Genomic DNA, 17,075 nt, shown 5'->3' on the forward strand with positions numbered 1-17,075 from the left:
GTACAGTACTCACCTCCGCTTGGCGCTGGTCCGGTGCTGCAGGACTGTCCGGAGAGGAGGTGGTCCGGTGGGATAGTGGTTCCGGGCTGCTATCTTCACCGGGGAGGCCTCTTCTAAGCGCGTCGGGCCCGGCCCCAGAATAGTCACGTTGCCTTGACAACGACTCAGAGGTACGTTCATTGCCAACGTACTTCTGCGTCATTGTCAAGGCAACACCTCTATTCCGGGCCCGAAGAGCTGAGAAGAGGCGCCCCCGGTGAAGATAGCAGCCCGGAACCACTATCCCACCGGACCACCTCCTCTCCGGACAGTCCTGCAGCACCGGACCAGCGCCGAGCGGAGGTGAGTACTGTACAGAACTAAAGGGGGTGAGAGGGGGCTGGGTGATGTCGAAGGCCGCAGTGGTCTTCAACCTGCGGACCTCCGGAGGTTTCAAAACTACAACTCCCAGCAAGCCCGGACAGCTTGGCTGCCCGGGCTTGCTGGGAGTTGTAGTTTTGAAACTTCTGGAGGTCCGCAGGTTGAAGACCACTGAGGGCGGATGATGACAAGAGGATGATGAAGGGGGAGTGTGGGATGATGACAAGAGGATGATGAAGGGGAGGTGTGGGATGATGAAGGGGGGTGGGGATGATGACAAGGGGATGATGAAGGGGGGGTGTGGGATGATTACAAGGGGATGATGAAGGGGGGTGGGGATGATGACAAGGGGATGATAAAGGGGGGTGGGGATGATGACAAGGGGATGATGAAGGGGGGATGTGTGGGATGATGACAAGGGGATGATGACAGGTGATGATGATGAGGGTCTGGATGATGACAGGTGGTGATGATGATGAGGATGTTAATGACGGGTCTGGATGATGACAGGGGGGGATGATGTATTTCCCACCCTAGGCTTATACTCGAGTCAATAACTTTTCCTGGGATTTTGGGTTGAAATTAGGGGTCTCGGCTTATACTCGGGTCGGCTTATACTCGAGTATATACGGTATACAATTTTAAGCAGAACTGGGGCTACACATAAAGCATTTCAGTATTCTCTTTAGAGGGCAGACAAATAACACAGGAGGGTAAACTCCTTGCACATTACCCTTTTTTTTCTACTATTCCTGATGAAATTCTTTCTCTCCTTAAATTGATGCACTTTGCCTCAATGATAAGAAAATGATGGGCGAAAATTCCACTTTTCACATAAATGCAATACAAATGTAATTTCTGGAAAAACACATCTCAATAGAGGATTCGCAGAAAAAGCATCCTATTGATTTTACTGAGGTGTAATTGTAGGTCCAGATTTTTTTTTACGGTGGCTATCAAAGGAAATATGTCAAAGCGAATCAATAGAATTTTTATCTTTGACACCTTTTTTTAAGGTATTTTGTACCCAGCGCAGCTGTAACAGATGCATGGTAGAGCTTTAGCTACTCACATCCCATTTGACATTTTCCTGTCAGTCGACAGATTTATTACAAATACAACCAGCGCTAGCTTCAGTTATCCCACCTTGCTTCATGTTCTCAGGTTTGTTTTATGGTTTCTACTTTATAAGGTAATTTATAAGGAATTAACGGTTATTAGCGAAAACCAATGGAAATTTTATTCTCAGAAAGGGGGTCAAGAGAAACTGACAGCAGGGTCATCCGCACTATTTTCAATATACAGGAAGATATTGCGGTGACCCTCTTTTTAAGATTTTTTACCGGGTGGAAATTGGTGCAGTCGTTCAGGAGAAACCTATCTTGTTGCTAATGTGTTAGAGGAGCACGAGCAGCAATCCGCTATGGGTAATATTCTCTCATTGATCCATACCAGTCTGGCCTCTTGGGTAAGAGTCTGGCCACCTTGTTTTCACAGGAGATAAGCCCTGCCTGAAGGGTCTAGCAATGACATATTGCCCTCTATCCCCTAATTCAATCATGCACACTCAGAGTTCAGTATATATGTTTTTATTGAGGAATCAGGATGAATAACTGAAGGCCCATTTACCCAGAGTAATGTTATGTGTATGGTCACCTTAAAGGGGTATTCTGTTGCTCCTGTGTTTGGAACATTGTGTTCCAAAAGCTTGGAGCGAGCGGCGGGGGTTATGACCACGCGTGGTGTAAAGTCAAGAGGTGGATGACTGTGACATCACGACCCCTGCCGGCTGCAACAAGCATTCTAAACAAACGCCAGGTGCTGCACAGAGATCATGGGGGTCCCAGTGGTGAGACCCCCACGATCAGACATCTTATCCCTCATCCTTTGGATAAGGGATAAGATGTCTAGGGGCAGAGTACCCCTTTAGGTTCCCTCAACCCACCAATAGTTGCCTTTTATTGAATTAGCAGATTAGCTGTTTAGGATATAAAACCTTCTAATTCTAGCAGAATACAACTTTAGGAAAGTTAGAGGTTATCTAGAAAGGGCAAAGTCAAAGTAAACTATTGGTTTAAATCCCCATTGTATTATTGTGGAGGTTTAAACAACTATTTTTATGTCATACAAAGCTCCTAAAATCCCTAGCTCTTAAGACGTTTGACCTTTAGTCCGAAGTGCCTTAAGCACAGAAAAAGGTTTGAATTCCAAAGTCTATTTAAGTTGGACATACTCATCCCAAATGGTCATCATCTCTACCTATGCAGTGCGATGTAATCTTTGCAGAGATTTTCCAGGAAATTCAAAGGTGTCTCACGAGGTTTTTGTTTGTACAATGAAACAACATATCCCCCCCCTTCTTGTAGGGATCCTGAAAGAAATCGATACTTCCCTAACCCTCTCAGCCCTTCTTCCACATCCTCATTAGCAATGGAGTTCCTGTGAAGGGAGAGAGTGGCTTTGCCTTGTCTCTTTACAATTCAGTGATCTGATTAAACTAATACTGAAGTGCCTTTTTGCCATGACAATCACGTGCCACTTCAACACTTATGATATGTCTGAAGCCAGAGATCTTGTATAAACGCTCCTGCACATTTGGATCAATAAAGTAACGCATTTGGAATGTATGTATGAGGATCCGAATAATCAGACATACTGCAGTTCAATAAAGCAGAGCACTTCCTGAATAAAAAAAAAAGTAATAATATTTCTCTCTTTCTGGCCACTTTACTTTCTGTGAAGTGCTTGCTGTCAGGTTGATCACCGTGATGAGAAGCACACTGCTGCCTATTAGTCTATGGCCACAGGAGGCTATATTTCTTAGTCAAATGAAATGGATATTACATATGTTAGATGGTTGCGTGCTGTGGTTCAAATCAGATAGTCATGCTACGGTAGTTACTAGAGATGAGCGAGCCGAATCAGGCGAACCCGGATTCCACCCTAACTTTATGATTTTTGCAGCTTGGCGAACACTCGAACTTTTACTGGTTCGGCTCTCGCGAGCCAGTAAATAGCACTTAAAACGTGAAAGCATGGTTTTTTGGCGAGCGGAACAAGCAGGGCGGGCAGAGGGCAGTGAGATTACGTCAGAGACATCAGCATATCACATGATAACCCAGGTCTATCGTAATTTGCTGCTTACTGTGTCAATAAGCACAAAGGCCAATAGGACACAGCAAGGGGGAGGGCATTTTTACATAGATAAGAGGGCAGCGATGTCACCCACTACACGCAGAGTGACAGGGAGAGAAAAAGAGGGAGTGAGACAGAAGAACTAGGGACAGTTAGTGATTAGAAAGATAGAGAGATGCAGATTAGAATAGATTGTGTGTGTGTGTGAGAGAGAGAGAGAGAGAGAGAGAGAGAGAGAGAGAGAGAGAGAGAGAGAGAGAGTGAACAGAATCCAATCCCCATGCAAGAACCCGATAGGGGCACCATATAAGGGGACATAATTTTCACTGCCTCTGAACTGCTCATCTTTTGCTACAACAAATTCAAAGCCTTTTTCAAGCCTTGCATCTACCGACAACCAGGGATACGTTATGCCACTTTATTTTGGTGTGAATGAGCCTAAAAGAATTTGTGAGCTGTAATAGTTATGATGGGTTACCCCATGTCGCCATAACTGAGCCTTAAAAACACTTTAAAACTACTTGAATACTTTCCTAATAGTGTTAGACAGGGCTTCTTTCATTGCCGCTTCAAGTTGAACCGAGCCAAAACGATTTCCAAAAAGTTAATTGAGTCTGGCAAACCGAACTTTTCAAAAGTTCGCTCAACTCTAGTAGTTACACTGGTAACCTCAGCCAAAAATATGATCATTGACAAATATATTGATAAGTAAAAATGTTGGTTTTCTTCAAGTTGGTAATTCCTTAACCCGTTAGTATGAGGCTTCGTTCACATGGTAGAATTTCCAATGGGATTCTGCTACACCATACACACAGTGGAGTTTCCCCAGCAGAAACATCTGCCTCAGAAATTCTGATGCTGCCCTCCCCAGAAAGAATTGACTGAAAGAATTGACATGGGAATTCTTTCGGCGGAACTCACTTGGAAATGCATTGTTATCTATTGAGACGACCATTTCCAAGCGGTCCCAATTAGTGATGAGCAGCAGGGGCCATATTCGAATTTGTGATACTTCGAATATATGGACGAATATTCCTCCCATGTTTGCAAAATTTGCATATTTGCTATGTTCGTTCTCTTTTTTTTTTTTCATGCAAAAAGTCGTAATGAAATTAGCATAATGTGCATGCAATTATATCTTTAACCTAAAAGAAGGGAGGGATCAGTGTCCAGTCTGAAAGTGACGATATTCGCATAAATATTCGCATCAAAAAATTAATATTCGTCATTTCGAATATATATCACTATATTCTAAATATTTGCGAAATCGTGAAGTGCTGATATTTGCGGCACAATTTAGCATATCGAATATTTGCACTCAACACAAGTCCCAATGTTAACATGTTCTGCTGGTGCCTCACTGTCTAATTTAAAGGCTATCCAAATGACCAAAAGTCTAAACTTTATGCGTGGGGTCAAACATGCCATATTTTGCTGCGTATTTGCTGTTGTATATTTTCCTACCAATTGAAGACAATGGTGGGGAAAAATCAGCTGTCGAAAATACGCAGCAAAATGTGGCATGTGTGACCCTACCATTAATGTTTATATCTTTAAAGGGAAACTCCCCTGCTCAACGTTCGGAACAAAATATTTCAAACGCATAGAACCGGTGCTGGGGGGCTCGTGACCTCACACCACGCCCCCTCCCATAGACTTGCATTGAGGGGGGTGTGATTTCACCTAGGGGGCGGGTCGTGAGTCCACATGATTGAGAGGTGAGACGTGATGTCACAAGGGGGCGAACCATGAGGTCACAAGCCCCGGGCACCGGCTCTAAGCATTCGGAACATTTTTTTTCCGAAGGCTGAGCAGCGAAGTACTCTTTAATAGTATATCTCCTTGAACAAAACCATGGGCTATCATAACATAGAAATAACAAGGTTTATTAAGGGCCTTTCTCCCTGTCCCACTTTCCACTAAAAGCTGCACCACAATGACAGTGTCAAGCCAAGCATTGGACATAGGTCATCATTAGGCGTCCTTCCACCAGAGGGCCTTGTGGTGCACAGGGGCTCAGGGCCATGGAAAGGGCAGGGAGATGGAAAAAAACATTGGTCTCTTCTGTGTTTGTACAGAATGTTTGCACAGGTTTGTCCACAGATTTGTTTGAAAGATTGTTGAACAAAACAAAGGAGTGTGTCCATGATGTCTATAATCACCATGTTCCCCAAAAACAGATTACAATGTAATTTATATTCTCCCAAAAAATTACGCCATTTAAAGGGCTATGTAAATATTCCTGTCCCTACAGACCTTTTATTTATGCAACCAGTGAGTGAAGTTCACTTCATTTGTACATAGCAGCTATAGCCATAATTCTCAGACACCAAAGGTAAATCATAGCTCCCTTATTCTTGAATGGGTTAGGAAAGTGTATAATTACGTCCATAAAAGCGTTAGATTTGGAGCTTGAGGTCACAAATGATGGCTTCACTACTATTTGATATGACTGGATTCTAATCAGAATCATAAAAAGAAATGACAAAAGCAGCCAGGAAGACAAAAACACTATTGAGGCGGTGCGATGAAACCAACAAAACATTGGGAATTGCAATTTTAATTTCAAATGAGTTTTCTAACAGCATAAAAACATTTTAAATTATATGGACATAGACAAATGTAAGTTTAGCAAAATGAATGGTTGTGGGTTCTGAATTCTCTCTGTGATTGTGTTGTGAGAAATGATGGCAGAATCTGTAGCGGTATTACAGGCTGTAGTGTTCTTGAAACTTTTGAAAGGCTGTGTAAAATCTAATTTTTTTTAAAAAAAATGTCAGTTTTATCATGCTTTTGGTCACAAGGAAAAATGGAATAAAACATTATGGAAAAAGTCACATATGTGTAAAAGGGGTACCAATAAAAACAAAAGATCACAGCGCAACAAATGAACCCTCACACTACCGCATACACAGAAAAAAGTTATAGAGGTCAGAATAGGGCAATTTAATAATGCTTAAAAAAAAGTTCTCTTACAAAAAAATGTAGTTTTAAAGTAACAGACAAGCATAAAAAGATGGGCATCATTTTAACCTATAAAATAAAGAAAACTTCAGTTTCCCCATAAGGTTCACTACTTCAAAAATGTTGCCCCCTAAAGATACAACATTTCTTTTAAATACCCCCCCCCCCCCACACACACACACACAAATAATAATTATTTTGCTACACTGTACATTTAATGGTAAAATGAAAGTACAATTGGTCACGCAAAAAACAAGCCCTCATATGGCTCTGTGGATTGAAAAATAAAAGAGGTGTGCCTCTCAAAAAAGGCAATGAAGAAAAATTAAAGCATCAAAATTTAAAATGAGCTGTGTCCTCAAGTCCAAAATGAGCTGTCTCCTTAAAGGGTTAAATAAGCCTTGTTTCTATTCTCACTATTCTTCTGTATTTTGTGTATATCATGATGTTAATTTCTGCAGTAATATGTGTTCCTCTTTTCTCTAGCCACTGAATTTTAAAATGTACTATTAGTCAGATTTATTATTTTAGATTTTTTACAGTTTAATACTGTTGTTATGATTCTTGAACGTTTTTGACATATTAAATTTATGTGTAACGCAAAATCATAATTATATAACATAATCATAATAATCTAAATTGCAATTAACCAAATTAATTGTGTATTAGTTAAGAGCCATACTCATCATATCGCCTTATAGTAGATTGTGGCTTCTCTTTGCTACAAATAGCCACAATCAATGTGTATTGTTAAATTCAACTAGATGTTCTCTCCTTCTTGTCATTATGCTAAGGTCTTTAGTGAATGGCAGCTGAGAGCAGTATACACAGAGGATATCCACCTGCATATCAACCACCACCGAATGAAAACCTTTGTAAACTGTGATATTTACTAAGGCTGAAATCTCCGGCAAGTATTTGCAATTTAATCATGCTCATGGGTTGAGTGCCATGTTGTATAACCATAATGTAAAGACTGATTTAATCATACTCTTTCCCTTATGTCTTCATGTTCTATAAGTCAATAGAAAATGTCAAACACAAATGAAAAACGGTCTTTTTAGATTATGAGTAATCAAATAACAAGCCATCACAAAATGTAGAAGATAACTTGTTTTCTACAGTCATTATTAATAGTCAGGATGTTAAGCCTTGGGACTATTGTAATTAAAATACATGTGAATTCTTATAATAATTCACTAATAATAATAATAATATTAAATTATTATTATTAATAATAATAAGGTATAGAGAATATGTTTTTTACCCCAAGACTTCTCCTAACAAAGGTTCCCTTTAGACTAAGGGTATCAAAGTTTTGGACCTAAATTGGTAGTCCAAAAAGTATGTAGTAGGAGGAGAACCTGTGGGCCGGCTGGGACCTGTGGTACAATGCAGGTCTTTTTTTTGCTATTGCGATGGCACAAGGGTTTCTACAAGGCTTTCCAACATTCCATGGGCTGGCACAGTGGTCTGGGTAGGAGGTACACAGATAGTAGCAGATAGCAATGATTCCTTTGGGTACTCCCTGTAAAATGTCAAGCTGGATGATTTGTGGGGTGTCCCTGGTACTGAGCTGCAGATGACACTGAAATTATGTTAACATGAACAGTCCTTACTTTCACAAAATAGGAGACACCTTCTCTTCAATTCTCACTAATTAAATATGGCTTGAGCAGGGGGTCACCCTTGTGAAAGTGAAGCAGGATAGATAGGTTTCCAGAAACTTCTTATCTTTACCTTATCCTAAACTAGAGTAGTTCTTTTTTCCTCTGAGGGATATACTAATCCTGCACAGGTTGGCTCCTAGTGGAGAAAAGTATTGCACTTACACTTATTTAGAGGACTTGCACCCCACAGTGGGGAATTGTAGCTCAAGCACAAGTGTATCTAAGGTAACCATTCTGTTCCTAGACCTAAACCGAATTCTTGAAGGATCCCAGAGTAGCCATGGGCCCGCATGTAGATTCTGCTCCTCACAGGATTTCTCTAGAAATTCTCTTATTATTCAAAACCAAAAAACGAAAAGAATTAATAAAAAGCAGTAGTGCAGAACATTATAAACCAGTAAAAAGGCTTAAAGACACCCATCGCAGGCCTAACAATGTACACAGTAAGGCGCTACAATTTTATCTATTAAACATCTCCTGAGTACCAATTATACAGGAGTCTAGTTATGCCCCAATCTCCAAAACTATCTTGTTCCTAAAAAAAAAATAAAGCTGTTGTTGTACTATGCATATTATTCATACAGTTCTGATGAATATCTGAGAGCACTCCACTAAGGGGAGAGGGAGGGGGGATTCCAGTGCTGTTGATGAAGAACAGCTGGAGAAATTGCTTTGGTTTAACCTGACAGAGAGAAGGCTATCACCACTCGAAAGACGTTGTCCATGAAACCCCAATAAAGAATTGCTTATACTTTAGAATCATCTGCTTCCATATACTGATTGGTGCCAAGAAGTATCCAGTTTTTTTTGGGGGTGACCACCAGGAACGCTACCCCAGTCACCAAATTTTCTATTGAACTGCCCGATCCAGGCTTGGATTGACAGGAAGGATATAGGCTGCCAGCAGCACCACCGACCCAGGAACGGACAGACCTTACATGTTTAATTTTGATATGATACTGTAGTTATTTCACCCTTACATCTTTATACTAGCCACTGGTAACAGCACTTATAGCACTGATCTGTCTCTGCCTTAATTTTCTTTCATATTAATTAAATAATGTTTAAGCAACATAGTTTACCCAATTTGTACTTCTTTCAATTTAAACATACTTCTACCAACGACAAGGGCCCAGCTTGGCATCACCATCTTCTGGATAGTGAGGAGCCAGTAGAAAAAGTTGTTTCGAAAGAGTCAAAAGTGGGAACTAGAAGAGGCACTGTAGAGATGGAAACTGTCTTGGTGGTGTCAACTAAAGCTGCAACGCCTGTAAATATCAAAGGGAGCTGCTACTAACCATCTACCCAATAAAACATGGAAACAATAGAAATATATCACTTTAAAGGGGTTCTCCATTAGAAAACATTTTTATTTAATTAACTGGTGCCAGAAAGTTAAACAGATTTGTAAATGACTTCTCTTTAAAAATATTAATCCTTCCAGTACTTATCAGCTGCTTTATACTACAGAGGAAGTTGTGTAGTTCTTTTCTGTCTGACCACAGTGCTCTCTGCTGACACCTCTGTCCATGTCAGGAACTGTCCAGAGCAGGAGCAAATCCTCATAGCAAACCTCTCCTGCCCTGGACAGTTCCTGACATGGACAGAGGTGTCAGCAGAGAGAACGGTGGTCAGACATGAAAGAAATTCTAAATCACAAGAACTTCCTCTGTAGAATACAGCAGCTGATAAGTATTGGAAGGATTAAGATTTTTTAATATATAATAAAAGTAATTTACAAATCTTTTTGGCACCAGTTGAAAAAAAAATAAAAATTATATATATATATATATATATATATATATATATATATATATATATATATATATAGTTTTCCACCGGAGTACCCCTTTAAAGGAAAACTGTCAGCTTGCTCCCCTCGCACTAACCAGCAGTACTGGCTGGTAGTGCGGGAGATGCTGATCAGTTTGATGCTTACCGTGCCCATATCCGCCTGCCATTCGTCCGTAATCTTCTATTTTCGGTATATGCTAATTAGGTGCTAACTTGCATCGGCTGGGCTAACTAGCACTTTGACGTCAGCGTTTTTGGCCGCAGGGCTCATCAATATTCCTCCCCTCCCTCCGCCTCTCCTGCTTCTCCCCGCTCTGTAATGAAGAGGGAGAGGCAGAGGGAGGGGAGGAAGATTGATGAGCTGAGTGGTGCTGTGGCCAAAAACGCTGACGTCAGAGTGCCAGTTACTCCGCCGGTGCAAGTTAGCACCTAATTAGCATATACCGAAAATAGAAGATTACGGCCTAACAGCGGGGCGGATCTGGGCGCGGTAAGCATCAAACTGATCAGCGTTCTCCGCACTACCAGCCAGTACCGCTGGGGGGAGCAAGCTGACAGTTTTCCTTTAATCTTTAGTTTCACACAGGAAATTTTAGATTCTTACCCTTCATAGCCGTAACATTCAGACAAGTTCATTCTCTTGGCAGGTTATAACATTTCACTGAGGTCAGTTGACGACATCAATAAATGTAGAGGACAAACACACCATAATACTAAATTTATACTCTGTATATAGTGGATTTTTTTACACTATAAAGTCATATTTAAGCAATAAAACATTAGTCAGAAAGCAATAAAATAAAGTTACTTTTGTCATGCTTTCTTACTATAGAGATGCTTCAGCACCATCTAGCATAAGACCCCTATGTACCGATAACTGCGTTACACCCGAATGATCTGTATTACCCATTACACCACTGGATGGATATACAATTCTCTTCATGATCACTTTACAAAACCTAAATAAAATAGCCTCAGCATCATTTCCTGCCACAAATTGTTGTGCACTGTAAGAAGTTAATGGACAGAAACTAGTATTACTGTAAAATATATACTTACTTTAGTATCTAAATTATTTGCCGGTGTTCATTTTGATGAGCAATATGATAACACAGGTAATGGTGCATCACCTTCTATTCCGGTGAAATGCTGCCGGCCGCTTAATTACCGCATCACTCACCATATTGGCCCGGATAAAAATAGGATTTACTGCAGGGAGAAATTGTCTCAGGATGCAAGGTAATGGTCAATGGGGATGGGGGTTTTCTGTGTGATTCCTTTATATCCTGCCCTTCCTAACGCTCTTCTATTCTGACCACAGGTTCTTCTGCTGGAATTTATTACACAAGTTTTGTGACTTTATTAAAATACTGTATATACTCGAGTATAAGCCAACCTGAATATAAGCCGAGGCCTCTAATTTTACCCCAAATACCCAGGAAAAAAAAGTTATTGACTCGACTATAAGCCTAGGGTGGGAAATACATCATCCCCCTTGTAATCATCCAGACCCCTGTCATCATCCAGACCCCCGTCATCATCCCCCCCCTTCATCACCACCTGTCAATCCCTTCATCAGTGCTCTTTAACCTACGGACCTTCAGATGTTGCAAAACTACATCTCCCAGCATGCCCGGATGTTGTAGTTTTGAAACCTCTGGAGGTCCGCAGGTTGAAGACCACTGCGACCTTCGTCATCATCCAGCCCCCCCTTTTGTTTTGTACTCCCCTCGGCGGGAAGTTAGGTTGAGCTGGTCCGGGCCATCTATGCTCCAGGGACCGTCTGGTGGGGATGGTTAGTCATTGCGGGCTGTCTATTTTCACCGGGGGGGGGGGGCCTCTTCTCCGCGCTTCGGGCCCGTACTAGTGATGTTGCCTTGACGACGACGCACAGGGACGTTGTGCATGAACGTCCCTGTGCGTTATAGTCAAGGCAACGTCACTAGTCCGAGGCAGGCCCGAAGCGCGGAGAAGAGGCCCCCCCGGTGAAAATGGACAGCCCGCAATGACTAACCATCGCCACCGGACGGTCCCTGGAGCATAGATGGCCCGGACCAGCTCACCCTAACTTCCCGCTGAGGGGAGGCGAGTACAAAACAAAAAGGGGGGGGGGGGCTGAATGATGATGAAGGCCGCAGTGGTCTTCAATCTGCGGACCTCCAGAGGTTTCAAAACTACAACACCCAGCATGCCCGGACAACCGATGGCTGTCCAGGCTTGCTGGGAGTTGTAGTTTTGCAACATCTGGAGGTCTGCAGGTTGAAGACAACTGATGAAGGGATTGACAGGCGGAGAGTTCACACGAGTCTAAGCCGTAGGTGAAATATTTATATACACATACATGTACATATACATATTTGGACTTCCATGGCCAGGGCCCTAAGACACTTTAATATATTTTAGACAGGGCCTGATTTTGGTTACGAAACCTTCCTACAAAGTTTTAGGCCAGTGTTTCCCAACCTGTGTGCCTCCAGCGGTTGCAAAATTATAACTCCCAGCATGCCCGGACAGCATACAATGTTTTTTTCTGGACCAGTGTAACTTGAAACCAGACTCAACATACAATGCTACGGAAAGTCCAGATCTGTGAAACGTGTCAAAAGCTGGAAGAACTGACCAATCAGAATGGGAATTCCACTGGTAAAACTCCTGTATTACTGAAGTGCATGCACTGACTAGCTGTCTGATAGCGCCTCCCTACAGTATAGAGAGATACTACATGTTCTGTACACTTTACCTGTGTCAGGGTTAGCTGCTCCTTTGGACACCAGATGAGGACGGTTCCATTTTACTTTGTTGGGAGACTATGGGGGAGATTTATCATTGCTCTTAGAGCATTTATTTTTTTTGTCTATGTTTAGGCGCAGTTCAGGCGCAAGCAGCATATTTTGAGACTTTTATGCGCTTTTTGATATCGACAGTTTTACTCTTTTTGCCTAAAACTTTAGAACTTTTTCTTTTTGACCATGCAATGGCCACGTATTTATCATTTGCGACTTTTGTCAAAAGTCGCTATTTTGCGCGGTACTTTTTTAGGCGCACAGCTACACCACCTACCAGTAGGCGTGAGAATCACTTCTACCTTCCACAACTCAACCTCTTGTGGACGACAGCGTCCCACTCCCCTTCTATGACACGCGTTCAGGAGCTGAGCGCGGGTCATAGCTGAGTGGTCCCTGGGGCTATCTGCCACCAGGACCCATCTCTAATGCCAGACGTCACCGATCACGGTGATTCCCGGCTTTAACCCCTTAGACACCGCAATCAAACTCGATTGTAGCGTCTAAAATGCAAGTAAAAATGTCCAGGCAGCTCTGTGAAAGTAAGTAAAAACACCTAACCTGCCAAATTCAGGACCCAGAAAGTGTCTACTTCCCTCCCTCACATGCGTCTAGAAAAAGTGTTTGTGGTAGAGCTTTTCCCACCACAGCAGAGCTGCGCAAAATTAATCATCCTGCACCTTCTTGATAAATAAGATGCACACTATTCAAACACACCACTCAAATAAATGTGGGAAAATAACTCTACTGTAGACATTCTTTGATAAATCTGGGCCTATGTGTACTGTACATGACTCTGAAGAAGCTCCTGTCCTCTACATATGCAGTGATTTACAGCTCCCAGCAGATCTTTCTTACTTTTATATGTAAGGATTTGCTTTATCTTTATTAGTTATCTACTTATTTTTCTTTAATCCTCAGTTTTTCCTATTTTTGGATGATATTTTGAGGCTTCAGAACCAATTACCAGGTTTCCATAGAGTTATGATCACAAAATACAATGGTTTCAACATACAATGGTCGTCCTGGAACCAATTAATATTGTAACTTGAGGGACTACTGTACTGACATTCTTTTCTATTTGCAGCCACAGGATATTTAAACCCAGTTTTAGTAAAAACAAAACACTATTTTAGTGAACATTTAAAGTGTTAAAGGCTATAGAATGACCAAAATGACCAAACATATATGCTACAAGGCTAACATTCCTTCTGTGATCAGTGTGGCTGATGTTGAACATTACTGTTAGGTTGGTGGCCCTTCGGTGCATGCATATAAGGAATATTGGGGGAGATTTATCAAAACCTATGTAGAGGAAGAGTGGTGCAGTTGCCCATAGCAACCAATCAGATCGCTTCTTTCATTATTCACAGGTCTTTTTAAAAATGAAAGAAGCAATCTGATTGGTTGCCATGGGAAACTGCACCACTCTTCCGCTGCACAGTTTTCGATAAATCTCCCCCAATGGTCCTTGTCTCCATTTAACAGAATGACATCCATAACTGTCTTCAATAACACATAGAAAGGAGTTTCCCCCTCAACCACATAAAATAATAAATAGGGATTAGGGAATGGATTGCCTAACATGACATTTGGTTAAAAAAGCTGTGGCCCAAAACATATTGTGTTAAGAATACTGTAATATCGCTGATTTTATTTAAAGGGGTACTCAGGTGGAAAACTTTTTATTTTTTTTAAATCAACTGGTACCAGAAAGTTTTGTTTGTAAATAATGTGCATTATCCTGTCCCAATGTGCACCACTATCCTGTGTCCCAATGTGCACCACTATCCTGTGTCCCAATGTGCACCACTATTCTGTGTCCCAATGTGCACCACTGTCAACCTAATATTTCCATATAGGCGTCTCCCAGTCACTTCTTTTCATGGAACATGGTCACTACCACATAAAGAGGATTCCTGAATGTCACTGAGCTTTACTCAAAATCTAAATCCTACCTTCCCGGATCAAGCCCATTCCTTGGGGCCACACCAATCTTACTATTTCCAGATGTCAAAACACCAACTCGGGATGACTCATACAAATTATATGTGATGAAAAAAAAAAATGAAGGGCCGCACGGAGCTGCTGTGCCTCCTCTGGGAAACGCATTTCACATCTTTTCTGGGAAATCAACACCCTAGATTTAAACATCAAGATCAAAACCTTTCCTTTTGCCTGCGCACTGCTGCTTGCCAGAGAAGTGTTTGTGAGAGCGGAGAGATTGAAAGAGGAGACACAAATGCCCTTTTCAATAAGATGTCTGTGCAACATGAGATTGCATCCGCTGATAGCAGTGTGCTCATCCTGATCAGCATGTTATTGAAACAAGGAAAAAATGAATTAGTAATGATTGGACACTTTATTGCTAAATCTTCTCATTGTCTGCCAGCCACATGAGAGACTTCTAATCTAATCCTGCTGCTTCTTTCCACATCTAGGGGGTAGATGCTCACTTTTTTTTAGGATAGGCATGCTCAAGTGCACCTTTTCCTCTAAGGCAGTGATCTCAAACTGTGGCCCTCCAGATATTGCAAAACTTCAACTCCCAGCATGCCCGGACAGCCGTTGGCTGTCCGGGCATGCTGGGAGTTGAAGTTTTGCAATATCTGGAGGGCCACAGTATGAGACCACTGCTCTCAGGTAACACAGTATAAATTGTACAGCGTGTATATATATATATATATATATATATATATATATATATATATATATATATATATTTACAAGCTTGTAATTTAGGGTAAAGTATAACTTTGATAGCAGTTATGGTTTGTGCAAACTTGATAGCAGTTATGGTTTATGCAAACACCTATGTGATAACTTTGTTTTGTAAGGAGCCATGATAAGGCTTCCAAGCTACCAGTGTGCCTCCAGCTGTTGCAAAACTACAACTCCTAGCATGTCTGGAAAGCCTTTGGCTGTCCAGGAATGCTGGAAGTTGTCATTTTTCAACAGCTGGTTGGGAAACACTGCTTTATCGGCTTCTATTTCATGAGGAGGCATTGGGTTTTTTCTAATTCCATACAAATCCTACAAAAAAATTAATTGTGGCATGCTCCATCACGTCATATGTATAGTAATAGTAATGCCCCTTCCCTTCATCCACCCATACCCCTTCCCATCATCTATTCATAGCTCTTCCCTTCATCCACCCATATATTTTCCCCTTATTTGCCCATATATCTTCCTCTTCCTCTACCCATACCCATTCCATCCATCCTTCTCCTCCTTCTCATCCTCCCATCCCCTTCCCTCCATCCTTCTCTTCTTCTTCATCCACTCATACCCCTTCTCTTCATCATTCTCCTCCTCTTCATCTACCCATACCCCTTCCCTCCATCCTTCTCTTTCTCTTTACCTAACAATACCCATTCCCTCCATCTTTCTCCTCTTCTTCATCCACCCATCCCCTTCCCTCCATCCTTCTCTTCTTCTTCATCCACCCATCCCCTTCCCTCCATCCTTCTCTTCTTCTTCATCCACCCACACCCCTTCCCTCCATCCTTCTCTTCTTCTTCATCCACCCATACCCCTTCCCTCCATCCTTCAACTCCTCTTCATTCACCCATACCCCTTCCCTCCATCCTTCTCTTTACCTAACAATACCCTTCCCTCCATCCTTCTCCTCCTCTTCATACACCCATACCCCTTCCCTCCATCCTTCTCTTGTTCTTCATCCTCCCATACCCATTCCCTCCATCCTTCAACTCCTCTTCATCCACTCATACCCCCTCCTTCCATCTTTTTCCTCCTCTTTATCTAACAATACCCCTTCCCTCCATCCTTCTCTTCTTCTTCAACCACCCACACCCCTTCCCTCCATCCTTCTCTTCTTCTTCATCCACCCATACCCCTTCCCTCCATCCTTCAACTCCTCTTCATTCACCCATACCCCTTCCCTCCATCCTTCTCTTTACCTAACAATACCCTTCCCTCCATCCTTCTCCTCCTCTTCATACACCCATACCCCTTCCCTCCATCCTTCTCTTGTTCTTCATCCTCCCACCCAACCCAACCTACCAACCCAACCACCTCCACACCACCCCATCCCCTTCCCTCCACCTTCTCTTCTATCAACCACTCATACCCCTTCTCACATCATCACCCCACTTCATCAACCCCTACCCCTCCACCATCCTTCCTTCTCTTTACCAAACAAACCCATCCCTCCATCCTCTCCTCCAACTCAACCAACCCACACCCCAACCCACCATCCAACACAACAACAACAACCCCCAACCCCAACCCACCAACCTACACAACAACAACAACCACCCACACCCCTTCCCTCCATCCTCACAACTTCAACAACCACCCATACCCCCCTTCCCTCCCAACATCACACCACATCATCACCCATACCCCA

The 17,075-nt window shown here is 42.2% G+C and overlaps 1 protein-coding gene and 1 long non-coding RNA gene across 3 annotated transcripts in view; one reads left to right on the top strand and one right to left on the bottom strand.

The window, feature by feature from the left end:
- Positions 1 to 7,406, top strand: part of LOC130356776 (uncharacterized) — a 35,821-nt gene extending 28,415 nt beyond the window's left edge. For both annotated transcript variants that reach the window (XR_008888989.1, XR_008888988.1), the window contains one exon: positions 7,254 to 7,406. This is a non-coding gene — a long non-coding RNA (uncharacterized LOC130356776). The remainder of the gene's footprint in view (positions 1 to 7,253) is intronic.
- Positions 1 to 17,075, bottom strand: part of RTN4RL1 (reticulon 4 receptor like 1) — a 253,674-nt gene that overhangs the window by 35,032 nt on the left and 201,567 nt on the right. The window lies entirely within an intron of this gene.

This window comes from Hyla sarda, chromosome 2, assembly GCF_029499605.1.
Source record: "Hyla sarda isolate aHylSar1 chromosome 2, aHylSar1.hap1, whole genome shotgun sequence".
NCBI classification, from domain to species: Eukaryota; Metazoa; Chordata; class Amphibia; order Anura; family Hylidae; genus Hyla; species Hyla sarda.